Raw genomic sequence first — 14057 nt, forward strand, 5'->3', positions numbered from 1 at the left:
TCTCCGCAATCCGTTCTATCCAAACGCCAAAAAATACTGGTCAGTCAGCAGTTTTCTCTGAAAATGGCGACTTGACAGATGATTTGCTGTACCTGTTTTGTAAGTTTTTGACGAGGTTCGGTAATGTTGGTACTATTTTGCCGAACAATCAGTCAGTATTTTACTGGATAATGTTAATGTACCGAAAAGAGCTGAAGTGCTGATAAATTCAGTTAAAAATATTGCGGGTTTCAGCAAATTCTCGACAAACATATGATTACGGCCTACAAGCCAACTGTCCAAATCCACTTTGAATGGAAATTCCAGACAAACCGTTACTAGTCGAACACAGTTCACAACAGTTTATGAAAGAGAAAACTTTTCTCTTTCGTTTACTACTAACATCTGTGATTGGCGTGTAATTGTCCGGAATTTCCATTCAAAGTGGATTGTGACAGTTGGCTTTTAGGCCGTAATCATATGTTTGTCGAGAATTATTCGCAAAATTACTGAAAATCGTTAAAAATGAAAACTTTACTGCAATTTATTAAACAATTTGCTGACAGCTCAGTAAAAAATTCACTTTACTGTGCAAGTCGTCAAAATAAATTACTGAACAACTTTTGGCTGGCTTAGGCTGTGAACCATTTGGCGATTTTTTTTAACCTTTAGTTAAAATTTGACAGTTCGAAAGTTATTTTCTCTTGAATGGAAAAATTTAACCGAGAGAGCGAACCATTTCAAAAGTTGACATATGGATAGTTATTTAGAATTGACAGCTGCGATAACCACAAGATGGTAGAGGTGTGAACATTTGTCGATATTTTGAAACTTAGTTTTTTTCTTATTACATTAAGTATGACAGTCATAGCCTCGAAAAGTAAACATCCACATCATGAAATAACCCAAACAAATCTTAACACAACACGTTATCGTTTCCATCTTTATCCCTTAATTTTGTATTGAAAAATATTGACAACCTCAATTAGGTACAGAAAATGTTTTCACCTTTTTATTATGCATCATGGGCAACATTTTAACCATCGAGCTGTCAAATTTAACTATCGCTCTGTCAATTTTAACCATGCTCCAGAGTAGGGTTATTTTGCAAATAACTTTCGAAGTGTCAGATTTTAACTAAAAGTTAAAAATTTCACCAAATGGTTCACAGCCTTAGTGTGTAGGAAGCATTATGAACGTGGTTTTACGTAGAAAAACTCCAGAAAGAGAACTGCGGAGACTCCATTTTGGATCGATTGGATTCGCGTTAAGCTGTCAAAAAACGAATCCAATCGAACATTGCCTATCCTTATCTAGGATCTAGGATAGGATCCGCCAGCCCTGTCCCCTGTTTTTGAACCAATTCTGAACCAGCTCGTGACTGGACGAAAGTGACAGGCAAACCTTCGGCTTGGAAGCTAAAAGTGCTAAAGGGCTACTTGGAAGTGTCATATTATAATATCAAACATAAAACGACGATTGTTAACTGTGTTGATTTTTTTTGTTTTCTCGAGATACCGCTTTCTTTCTATAACATCCGTCTGTAATTATGAAGTGCGGGCATTATTTGGCAGACGAAATCAAACATATTATCCAGCACTGAAGTTCCCGAGAGATCCGGTAGCGCGGTTATCGTGGATTCTGTTCTGTGTGTGGAATAATGCGGAAATCCGCCAGCCAGCCTCTTTTCGAAATCAACAGGCTGTGTAGCGTAAGTATGAAAAGATTTTGAACTTCATGTAAAAAATGTCTTTGTTCCAGTACCGAGTAAATTGGAAGTACTGAGCAAACAGGGAGAAAGTTATCCCGGAAGTCGCTTCTTGTTCTTCCTTTGGTATTATCGATACAGTTGAATTTTACAGTTTTCAACTGAATCGATCATCGGTGTAAATAGGAGCGTGTATTTTCTACTGCTGTTTTCTTCGAAACGATCACATGTAGTACTGGAACAAACCTATACATTGCTCCAAAACAAAAATGAAACCTTGCAGAAAAGTAGTTTTAGAATATTTAAAATAAATCCGAACAGAGAAGATTATTCTTGTGACAGAGGTTGGTTGACTCAGAAAGCAACTTACAAAAATGAAGAGGCATGAAGATATTTTTCGCAATGTCCAACAACGAATATATATATATATATATATATATATATATATATATATATATATATATATATATATATATATATATATATATATATATATATATATATATATATATATATATATATATATATATATATATATATATATATATATATATATATATATATATATATATATATATATATATATATATATATATATATATATATATATATATATATATATATATATATATATATATATATATATATATATAATTTGGTTTTGCTGTATTCCGATGGAAAAAAAACGTTATCATCGTTTAAATGCTATAAAGACTACATCTTTGATTTTTCCAGAAGCATGAAATTGATACATAATATAGAATATTCTAATCAGAACAAATATACGACCGAAACAAAACAAATATTTTGGCAACATTGGTCGAGTGGGGTATGTCGTTTTCAACAGGGATTAGTAAAATATAAGAAGAAGCCAGCTGGCGGATCCTATCCTAGTCTACATACCCCACTCGACCAATGTTGCCAAAATATTTGTTTTGTTTCGGTCGTATATTTGTTCTGATTAGAATATTCTATATTATCCCAGTGAAATTTGTCGGGCCGAGTCAGCCTGACGATCGGGCTGATGGTCAGGCCGATGAGGTCCGACGTAAGAGCTATACCGCGCTTTATATAAGAACTATATCGTGCTATTTTGCACCATCGAAATCGGACTGTTGGGCTTCGAAGTTGTCAAATTCGTCAGGCGGTATAAGAGCTACGTAGCTCCGATGTCAAGCTATGGAGAATCGGACGCCGTCGTGCTCTCTATTTTGGTACTCTTTTTCTTATTTTCTTATACTTCAGATGTTTTCTTTTTTATCAAAAAAATAAAATAAATAATGCAATCTGTTTTTATTTTTTTTTAAATAATGATACACTTCCCGAGAACAAACGAGACGTTATTATGTAGTATGCTGATCGCTCATCCTTGTCAGGCCAAATTGATCTCAGCAGCAATATTCTGGGGTTGCGGATATTGTGTCACTGGTCGTTGCACCAATCGGGTCAAATAGACCGCGTTGCTCTCTAGTCCAGCAACAACTGGATCAGCCATCGGACCGAGAAATATTTGAAAGTCGTGGATCACTTTTCCTTCGGCCAGCTGGAAGCCGTTGGCAAACGATTTGACCATTGCAGAAAACCGGTCCAACTGATACCTTTTTAGTGTCTCGATGACCATTCGTCTTCGCAGCGTTTTCCTTCCATCCAGTGGAAGAATTCGTTTAGAGATGATACCTCCGTCTTGATGTTTAATATCATATTGTAGGTTTATCAGCATTCGGAAGAAGCCGAGTGACGCAGTCGAATTCAGGTTCATCAGCGGCACACTACGAATACTGCTGCTCCGGTGTGCATATTGAGACCAATCTTCAAAATCGATGTAAGTCATTGTATATTTGCCGTACGGAAGCGGATTCGTATGAATTGGCGAATCTGGTCAATTGATACTGCGACGCATCAATATTTTGTGGTAATTGTTGCTTTCTGGTAAACTTTGTCAATTCTGCTGCAGGGATTTGTTTTTTCTTCTCCATTTTACTGAAAACGAAAATAGAAAGCTATTAATCGGAATAAGTATTATATGGAGACTTCTACCTACCGGAACTGTCTTTTGCTGTAATTTTTGCTGCAGAAAGCACAGGATTAGATTAAGCGTGACCTTCCGAACCGGCAATGGATCTCGTCCGACCGTGCTTATCGTTTCACTGGAAGATGGTTGCTGGTACATATACGGAAGTCGAACTTGGTCCGCTGCATAATACCAACAACGTCCACCATCGTGCTGTTTGAAATGTTATACGACTCTCGCCTGCGTTGCATGTGTACACTCTTCTTTGCAACGATAACAGTAACGAACTACTGGATCGTCAAATACCTAACAAAATAGAATTTATTTATTGTGGTCGCATGTATTACAGTTCAGGCATTTACCTTTGGTCTGTTTGATGGTACGGGGATCGAGTTCACTACATACAGTTTTACGTTATTTGTTCGAGTATGCAATGGAGACTTCCTGTCGTCGACCAGTGAATGGCTTACATTCGGTGTCAAGTCCAATAACCGGATTGTCGAATAACTATTAAAAAAATAATTAAATTATTGCATATCGATGTACTATACATGCAGTTCGATTTACCTTTGTTTCAGTTGTGACACGAGAGTCAAATTGATTGTGAAATGGGGGTTTTCTTACGTATCCACTAAACCCCCACTGACTACCAATGATGTTGCACCCAGGCCGTACCAACATACCGCGTAGAAAAGGCATCCACCGATTCGACAGATTTGCAATCTACATCTGCGTCTAGTAAAATGACTGATGCGTCGATTACCTAGCAAAGAGAAAAAGAATTTAATTATTATGGTATGACGTACTATAAAACTCGAACATTTAACTTGGCTTAGGTGGTGAAACGAGGATAGAGTTGATTTCTAACAGATACGAATTTGTGCTCCTCGTGATTCCGTTTAGAGCCGATACCCAGTGAGCAAATTTTCTGGCAGAGACCACTCTGCTAGATTTCTGTAAGTCTTGGTTTGGCAGCCCTGTCAGATTTCTGCGCGTATCCTGTCGGGTTAGTTGAGCTAGGGCGAACCCGTTTTGTCTCGCATTTTCTGGCAAATTTTGACAGGAACCGAGCTAAACCCTGGCATCACTCGGACATAAACTGTGCAAAGATCCTGGCAATTCCTACCTGGCAGAATTTAGCACGAATCGAGCAAAACATCTGACAAAGATGTGGCAGGAAGCGTGCAGAGATCTTGGCCGTACATTTCTGGCTCGATTCTGGATAAAAGTGAGCAGCATCGGTTGGTTTAACCGCTTCTGTCAGAAACGGTTGTTGCATTTGAGCGAATTCGTTGCCAGAATTCTCGCACAAATCGCGCAAAATGCTCGCAGAAACTCTGCCAGCATCAATTTCGCTTTGCTTAACTTTTGCTAACTTTTTGCTTGCCACGCTGACCGGGTACCTCCCTATAATAGGATTTTCAGCATTCGGAAACAACCGACAGTGGTGGCGCAAGCGAATTCAGGTTCACCAGTGGTATAATATACAGCGAGTACTGCTGCACCGGTGTGTAAACTGAGACCAATCGTATAAATATCGATGCCAATCAATGTATACTTGCCTTGCGGGTGCGGATTCGCATTAATTGACGAATCTATACGATCCATACTGCGACGCATTAATAGTCACTCGACCCGATTTACACTGGATCTTTGATGAATGTTGCTTTCTGGTAAATTTTCTGTTAATCTCGCTAATAACGGCAGGGATAAACTTTGTTTTTTTGGCATTATCCATTTTACTGAACATGAAAATAGAAAGCTATTGACCGGAATTAATCATATATGGAGACTTTTGCCTACCGGAACTTGGCGTAATGTTTTGTTGCGCAAAGCATCGCACCTGATTCAACGTGATCTTTCGAATCGGCAATAGGTCTTATTCAACTCGTAGCGGTTCAAGCACATACTTTTAGTATAGTAGATGGTAAGGGGATCGAATCAATTCCATACCATTTTACGTTAAACGACCAAGATTTACAATCGAAACGTTTCATATCACCGATCGGTGCATGGCTTACGCCTGCGTCAAGTAAAATGATCGCATCGTCGAATATCTGACAAAATTTTTTTTAATTATTACTATCGAATGTACTATACTTACAGTTCGGGCTATCTATTTTTTAGTTGCACTTCGGACATTTACCTGTAGCCCAATTGATGGGGCGAGAATAGAGTTGATTCTATACCGTATTATATTGATCTTGGGCATAATCCTTGTTCTGTTCATTCTAATTTTCGGTTTCATTGTCCAATTCGAGCTCATCGCACTGCGGTTTCACTTGTTCTAGTGAGCCGTCGCCATTCTGACCAGCAAAACAAAAAGATAAATAATTTAATTAGAATCCTGATTGTTCGGAAACTTCTATATAACGAGAACAATAAGTTTCAAAAACAATATTTACAACAAAGTGTCTCGAAATAGTATGTCTAAGACTCATTACGTTGCTTACGTTGTACATCTTGCCAAAATTACTTGTGCATGAGCTGACGACGACGATAGATTCCGACGCAGATCATAATAGTAGTATTCTTAGGTTACATACATTTTACCATACGATAGGCGTGTTCAAGACGACACATCCTCGCACCGGACAAACATACGTAAGAGACGTGCATGTCTGATAATAAATTATGATTGCAATTTGAATCCTAGTTTGTACTGTGAATAAAATTACCTCAAACCTAACCGATATAACTTTCACTTCGCAAATTTTTTACTAAATTCAATGTGACTGTAAACATCTTCGAACTGCACAAACAACATTCACTTTGTAGGCAGGCCTCATCGGTTGTTTTATTTTAAATTACCGTGTATTATTCGGCTGATGATTTCTAGCCCGTTTACTGAAATGAGATCGATGTTGCTTTCAAAGTATCTTGGGAGCTGATGACCCGATTGTTCCTTGGAACTGTCCAGGATAGGCAGTATGCTAGTACTACTCTGAGGGCGTTTATGTTGCAGGGTTTGTGCCGCGTGTGACAGACCATTTTCAGAATCGAGGCGGAGGTGGTCGTTCGCAGGTTCTCTATCTAGCCTCGGAGTTCCTCTTCTTCTTCTAGTTCTAGTTATTTTCCGTCGGCCTATTGCCGCTACAAGCCCGAACACCGACGCCAAGAGAGGTGACTCCCACTATCTGGACTAGATATGGATCCATTAACTAAAGGACCGGAAACCAACGGCTTTACTTCCCTTCCGAAGGAAGGCGTGACCACAGATTTTTTTCACTTCAGAAAAATCTTAACGACCTCGGCTGGGATTGAACCCAGACCAACTGGGGTGAGTGGCGGTCGGAGTTCCTCTTCAGTGACCGTACTTTGAATTCCTTCCGGTGGTTTTTCATGTTAGCGTTAATTCATATGCCTTATTTATCTTTTTGTTGTCCTTGTTTACTGGTAAATGATAAGCTCGCGCTACTGAGACAGGCAGAGATAAGGAAATTGAGTATTTGCGGCTGTCCTCAGGGTGGCGTTCTGTCACCTGTGCTATGGAACCTGGTTGCCGACGGCTTGTTGAAGAAACTCAATGAGCTTGGATTTCCAACCTACGAGTTTGCTGATGATTACCAAATACTAATTACTAAACTTTGCATCGGAACAATCTTTGACATAATGCAACAAGCATTAAGAGCTGTCGAACAGTGGTGTCGACAAATTAAATTATCAATAAATCCAAACAAAACTTCATTGGTTCTTTTCACGAAGAAGCGATTAACAACCGGGGTTCTTTCCTTGCAGTTCTTTGATTCTGAGCTAGTGTGCAGATCAAGTCATATACGTTGGAGTTATATTGGATTCCAAACTTAATTGGTCTGCTCACATTGAGTTCAGAGTCCAGAAAGTGTGCATGACCTTCGGGCAGTGCAGACGACCTTTTAGAAAGACCTGGAGTCACAAACCTAAATACATCTATTGGATTTACACGACAATTGTATGCCCCATACTGTCACACGGATGCCTTGTGTGGTGGCAGAGGGGAGAGGCGATGATAGTCCAGCCAAAGCTAAACCATCTCCTCTCGAGAGGAGTGGTTGTCTGGCTATATGGAGAGATAGCAACAAACGCAAGTGGTCTGTTACACTGACGGTTCTCCGATGGAGGGACGTGCTGGTGCTGGTGTCTACTGTCGTGAAATGAGATTGGAACAATTTCACTCGCTAGGTAGATACTGAGGTCCGGTAAAGTTATAAACTTCTGATCCGATAGTCAGGCTGCAATCAAAGCTTTTAGCTCAGACGAATCACGGTCCAAGCTAGTGATCGCATGCATAGCATAGCACGAACACCTGCACAAATCGTAGATGGAGTTGCAGAATTGAGCATATCCATTGCCATATCAAACTTGGCCACGATCTACAATGACGTAGACCCCCTCATCTCCACACATCTGGCCACATCCTTACAAACGTTTCTATTTCATAATAGTCCTATCATCTACTTAAGGTAAACGCTCGGAACCGAAACAGTTTTCATAGGTGACGGACATATCAAAAGGCGAAAAAATGTGAGCTGGAGATTATATAAATTCATATCATACGAATCTGAAAAATGTTATTGCTTAATACAGGCAATATTGCAATGATATTTAAAATACTTGGAAATGGTTCATGTAACGGTCTCACCGGTACCCAGTATGTGAAGATCCTTTCTATATCCTATGTACTGACAAAAACACGTCCTACGTCGCTTCCGGAAGTATAATGGGCTGCACGTCACTTTCTCTCTCTGCAACTCAATTTGATGACCGGAACGCACCTTTCGCTTGACTTCGTGCTATGAAGCGAATCGTACTACGATGAAACCGGATTTGGAATTGCAGGTTCTATTATTTAATCGGGACAACCACAAATGATCCAAAATATCGAAAATTTACAATTGAAAGACGATGACAACTAAATTTTTCACGGAGGGTCCAAGCTAGTGATCGCTTGCCGAACCTAAATCGAAGAACTAAGCATTGTCAAAACGATCTACTTTGTCTGGGTGCCCGGACATTCCGGTATTACTTGAAATGAATGGGCTGACGAATGGGCCAAGGCAGGTGCAGTGATTGACTTCGTTGGTCCTGAGCCCGCCCTGCCAATTTCGACAAGTTGGATAAGAGAAAAAATACAATAGCATCGCAATTATTGGAGAAATCTACAAACGTGTCACCAAACATAGGCGGTTCTAGAACAACCGTGCCCAGTGATTTCGAAAAATCTCCTACATTTTCCGAAACTCCACTGCGGCATACTGACCAGGGCTTTAACCGGCCACTGCAAACTCAATTATCACATGGCAACTATTCAGCGCGCTTAGTCATTTTCATGTGATATTTGTGAATCCGACTACGAAACCTCATATCATCTGATATGCAAATGCCCAGCAGTAGTGCAATTACGATTTCGAGTTTTCGGCCGTCCTTACATAGACGACACCGTGTTTGGACACTGAAACTCAGAGTTTCAGTGCTAAAGTTTCTTATACAAAGTTGGAAAGAGCTTTAGGCTTACTCGCTTGACTTCGGATTTTTTTCAATCCAGGATATACATTGACTCAATTGGCACGTTCCCCGTATGTAGCCGGAGATTTGTGCCTTGTCGTGTCTTTTCAACATTTCCTGAGCAGAAGGAAAAGAGAAGGAGGAGAGTGGAAGTAGAATTGGAAGAGTGGGAAAAATAACAGCACAAAATAAACAACAGGTAAATTAAACTTACAAGTAGTTGCGATTTGAACTTAGTAACTTCTTGGTGGAATGAAAGGTACGAACAGTACATTGGCAAAGACGTTTGTAATTTTGTTGAGAATATGGAAAACATTCAGGCTTGCAATAAGTGCACTAAAGCATACCTACATGTTGTATATGTATCGTACTCGTTACAACTATAAAACCTCATTTCTGATAACAATTTTAATTAAAACATGTTAAACTAAAGAAGAACTGACGACGTTCTAAACAATAAAAGTTGCTATTTGGTATACAACAGAAGTTGCCGCGTGCTAAATGATAGATACCGCAAGGTGCTGAACGCAAGTTTGAACATGCCCGTTGGTCGAGTGCGCGTGGGCTGATGCTAGTGCGTTATCGTGGGCATCATCGAAATGCGCGGCATGTTGAAAGAGCGCGGCGCGTGACAAAAAACGTTGTATCTCTGGACATAAACAAAAGGACAAAAATATCTTTACAGATTATTGAAGGTGAACGTTTTCCGCGTCATTTGACATATTTTACGATTTATTATAGCGCGGAGAACACGAAAATATTTTAAATTGTTTATTAAAAATGTATGTAAAATACTGCTATTAAAACAAATATTCCATAAATATATATATATATATATATATATATATATATATATATATATATATATATATATATATATATATATATATATATATATATATATATATATATATATATATATATATATATATATATATATATATATATATATATATATATATATATATATATATATATATATATATATATGTAAACATCATTCTATAAGTGTGCAAAATTTCATTCAAATATCTGGAGTAGTTTTTGAGATATAAGAAATTGAAAAAAATACAATTTTATTGTTTTCAAAAGTTTAAAACCCTATAATTTAAACAAAAAAAGCAATTAAAAAAATATTTATACCAAAAGTTACACTCCATGTCCCCTACACAAAAAAATATTTTTCATGAAAATCGGTGATTTTGTGGAAATTTCGAGGCCCACTTCACGTGGTTTGACTCAGCGGTATCTGCGCCTGCGGCAACGGTTATCACGATATTGAACATATTGTCTGGGCATGTGCCGAGTACTGTTCTACCAGATCTCAACTATTGGATTCCCTTCGCGCCTGAGGAAGATCACCCAATGTTTCGGTTCGAGACGTACTGGCAAGCCGCGATCGCCTCTATATGTCCCTCGTATACACCTTCCTAAAAACCCTCAATATTCAGATTTAACTGCCCCTATTATTTTTCTTGTCATTCTCAGAAGTGCCCTCTTCCGCCTACCGTACCCCAACGATGGTTTAATGCGACTCCAAGACGACACAAAACATCTCTGTCGAATGACCCAACAAACACGAGACCTACAGCACAACATCACACGCGGTGTATTGCCGACACACATCCGAGCTGTACTACGAAATCGTCTGGAGGAAACCCTGTCGGCTCGAGGAAGACCGCCCGGCTTTCGAATACATCCTGATGAAGACCGTCCGAGTCTGTAATCCTTAATACCGTTGATTCCCGATGTCGGAAACTGAAAGTTAATATCTTACTCCACCCTGACAGCTTCGCCCACCCTCTCTCTCCTGTCTCTGATACACAGATGTAGAACTTCACCCAACCCCCCCTTCCCACACCCCCCCCCCCCTAATCATCCTGAATATCTTCCCAAAACTTAATTACCCCCTGTCTTTTCTAATTTTAGTTGATCAATATATAATCTCGTTAAGAAATGACCAGCAGTACCACTACTTAAAAATAGTCCTAATTAATCACACCTACTCTTAATAAAATTTGATCACTCCCTCTAGTTATTCCTAATTTAATTATATTTGAAAAATGTTCCGTTTAGTTCATAATTAATTGCTCCAATAATCTCCCTTCTGAAAAACCTAAAGTGCATTACTATACAAAAAACATACAAAATGACGCCCCCTAATCTTACGAATATTATATTATCCCCTCTTGTATATGTGTAAGTTAGCTGTAAAATTTCTTCAGTTTCATTATATAAAAACAAAACAATATTTAAATGTGTAACCCCCTAGTTTTAAGAAATTCAAAATGTTAAATAAATGGCAACTTTAAGCTAACGCAAACGTGCCTTATCAAATAAACGAATTGAATAAAATAAAAAAATGGCAGAAGAATCGGAGGAATCGTTTTACAAATTGAAATGCATTTCACGTGAAAGTCATGTGGAAAGTTTATGATTTACGACTCAATAGTATGGAAATCGACATTCAAAAACAAAATATGTCATTCACGTTGAATTTGTTTGAATATAATTTGAAACACAAAATGCGTTTTAATGGATTTCCGTATGAAATTCAAAGGAAAAATCATTTGTTTTACTTGTTAAAGCTTAGTATGCACCTCTTGCGAAATGAGGTCGCGAAATATTTTTCCTTCTTCCGTGCGGAATTTTGACATTTGCTCGCGAAAACTAGTCTGTGTGTTTGCTGTTAGATGTCGCTTTTGATAACTGGAAAACGACATCAGCTGTTGTTTGTTTATTTCTTTTTTATATTTCTGTTGTCATTTAAATGTTTTAAATGATGTATTTTATTAATTCATCACGACGGCGCCGATGGTTGGGTGGTAAGCGTGACCGCCACCCACCCCAGTTGGTCTGGGTTCAATCCCAGTCGAGGTCGTTGAGATTTTTCAGAGGTGAGAAAAATCTGAGGTCACGCCTTCCTTCGGAAGGGAAGTAAAGCCGTTGGTCCCCGGTCCATGAGTTGATGGGTCGATATCCAATCCAGATAGTGGGAGTGTCACCTCTCTGGCGTCGGTTTTTGGCCTCGTAGCGGAAATAGGCCGACGGAAAATAAACAGAATTGGAAGAAGAAGAAGAATTAATCCATCACGGATGTGTATGAAACCAGTAACAATTGTAAACCTATTTGCCATTCATGAAGCTCTCAGGGAAGTGACGTACTCAGCGTGAATCATATTTCGAGCATGATCAATCATAATGCTTATTTGTGACGGTTCGAGATGTCTCGGGGAAGTTCAGTCTGACCAATTTAGACAGCACAATTCCTGCAATCGGAAATTTAAATCATTGGCTGGCCATTTTCTATCTAAATTGGCTGCTTCTACCGGTTCTAGAAGACCCAGGGAAATGATCGAAATTCGCTCAAACCAAATCTATTGTAATTGTCCGAATCGTAACTCTAAATCGGCGTTTGACCATTAAGAAGCAAATCTAATTGCCTTGGCCGCCTTTACCGCTTTTACAAGTCTCGGGAAAACTACCTTTCGAAACACGTTTCGGAATCCGGAAATATAGACTTATCCAGCTGCGTTGGTATTGTGCCGTTTTGACGTTTGAATTGGGAGGAAAACAAATCGATTGTAAGGTAAATTGGGAGGAAAACAAACCGCTTCTGGGCTTAAGGGGAGGGCGGTAGTATAAAAATGCGAGATATCAGTGTGAGTATTTTAAACGTCAGATATCTCAATAACGCAAATATAACAACCGACTCCGACTCAATCGGTTTTAGGTCGAACCAAACCCTAGGCTTTAAACTTTGGCTGACGTTAAAAATCGATTATGATAACAATGGCTACTACTAAAGGTTCTGGAAGTCTCAGGGAATGCTACCAATAATCAGTACGGATACAAACCTATTTTTGGTATAACAATTGTGAGAATCGTAATTCAAATTTATTGCCATAATTCGTGGTAATTCTTATTGCATGAAACACTAGAGAGGTTTGAGGAATTGCGCATATTGCTACTACTTGTATTACTCCCGCAAGAAGCATAATTGTCCCATGTGTATAGGGATTCCCATAGCACATGGGACAGTTTTGCTTCTAGCGGCAGAATACCTTACACAAAAAATGCTGTTCAAGTCTGATATTACACCGAAAGTTAGACGAATTAACTGAATTCTAATTGACCCTGTATGTAAATTATGGAAAAGATGTTATAAGCCTTTTATAATCAGTCATAATACAATAATACGTTATAATCCATTTAAAACGAGTGTATTGCTAGTTAGGCACTTTTCAATCAGTTAGATCCTTTCATAATCAGTTCGGTCATAAAAATCAATTAGGCCCTTTTATAAATTGTTGTAAAATCGCTATCAAAATTCTTCATAATCAAATGTTGCGTTATGTACGTGCTCGGGTAGATATTTGTTAATGGAAAACATGAAATTTCAATTTGTTACATTTTGCAGTTAGGCTCTTTTCAAATGTTTGGATAGAACTGGGTAGAGATAAATTGTAATTGTAAATTAGGCAATCCATTAGACGTTTGTTTGACAATTCAGCGGTGGGTTCTGTCAACAAGTCTACTCCTGCGAACAGAAAAACTCGTCCGACAAACAACTTTGTTAGTCCGATTCGTTTGATGTTGGATCGAATCAACGATATTGTCGGACGTCGCACCCCTCGGAGTAACGTCAGAATAAGTAAACAAGAAATAATCAGCTGATCAAAAACGTCTCATGGATTGCCTAATTTATTAGCTTACGGTACCCAAAGAGAATAGGGAAAGAGACGAATAGTGTGAAGCCAAAAATACCTTATTGAGCAGACCAATCGTGCAATGTACATAAACATTACTCATGCCTGAGTTGGAGGAGATAAGTATTGTACATCTATTAAAAAATAAATTTCAATTTTCGTCAGA

At 38.6% G+C, this 14057-nt stretch overlaps 2 long non-coding RNA genes across 2 annotated transcripts; both read right to left on the bottom strand.

Annotated features, from left to right (window-relative positions):
- Window positions 1–2989: 2989 nt before the first annotated feature.
- LOC131677989 (uncharacterized) lies at window positions 2990–4615 on the bottom strand. The gene is made up of 5 exons (XR_009303518.1): window positions 4526–4615; window positions 4266–4461; window positions 4061–4205; window positions 3729–4004; window positions 2990–3667 (listed from the first exon to the last, which is right to left on the bottom strand). It is a non-coding gene; the product is annotated as an uncharacterized LOC131677989 (long non-coding RNA).
- Window positions 4616–5109: 494 nt separating this feature from the next.
- LOC131677990 (uncharacterized) lies at window positions 5110–6218 on the bottom strand. Its single transcript, XR_009303519.1, has 3 exons — window positions 5845–6218; window positions 5502–5755; window positions 5110–5440 (listed from the first exon to the last, which is right to left on the bottom strand). It is a non-coding gene; the product is annotated as an uncharacterized LOC131677990 (long non-coding RNA).
- Window positions 6219–14057: the final 7839 nt, after the last annotated feature.

This window comes from Topomyia yanbarensis, chromosome 1 (genome assembly GCF_030247195.1).
Source record: "Topomyia yanbarensis strain Yona2022 chromosome 1, ASM3024719v1, whole genome shotgun sequence".
In the NCBI taxonomy this organism is placed as follows: domain Eukaryota; kingdom Metazoa; phylum Arthropoda; class Insecta; order Diptera; family Culicidae; genus Topomyia; species Topomyia yanbarensis.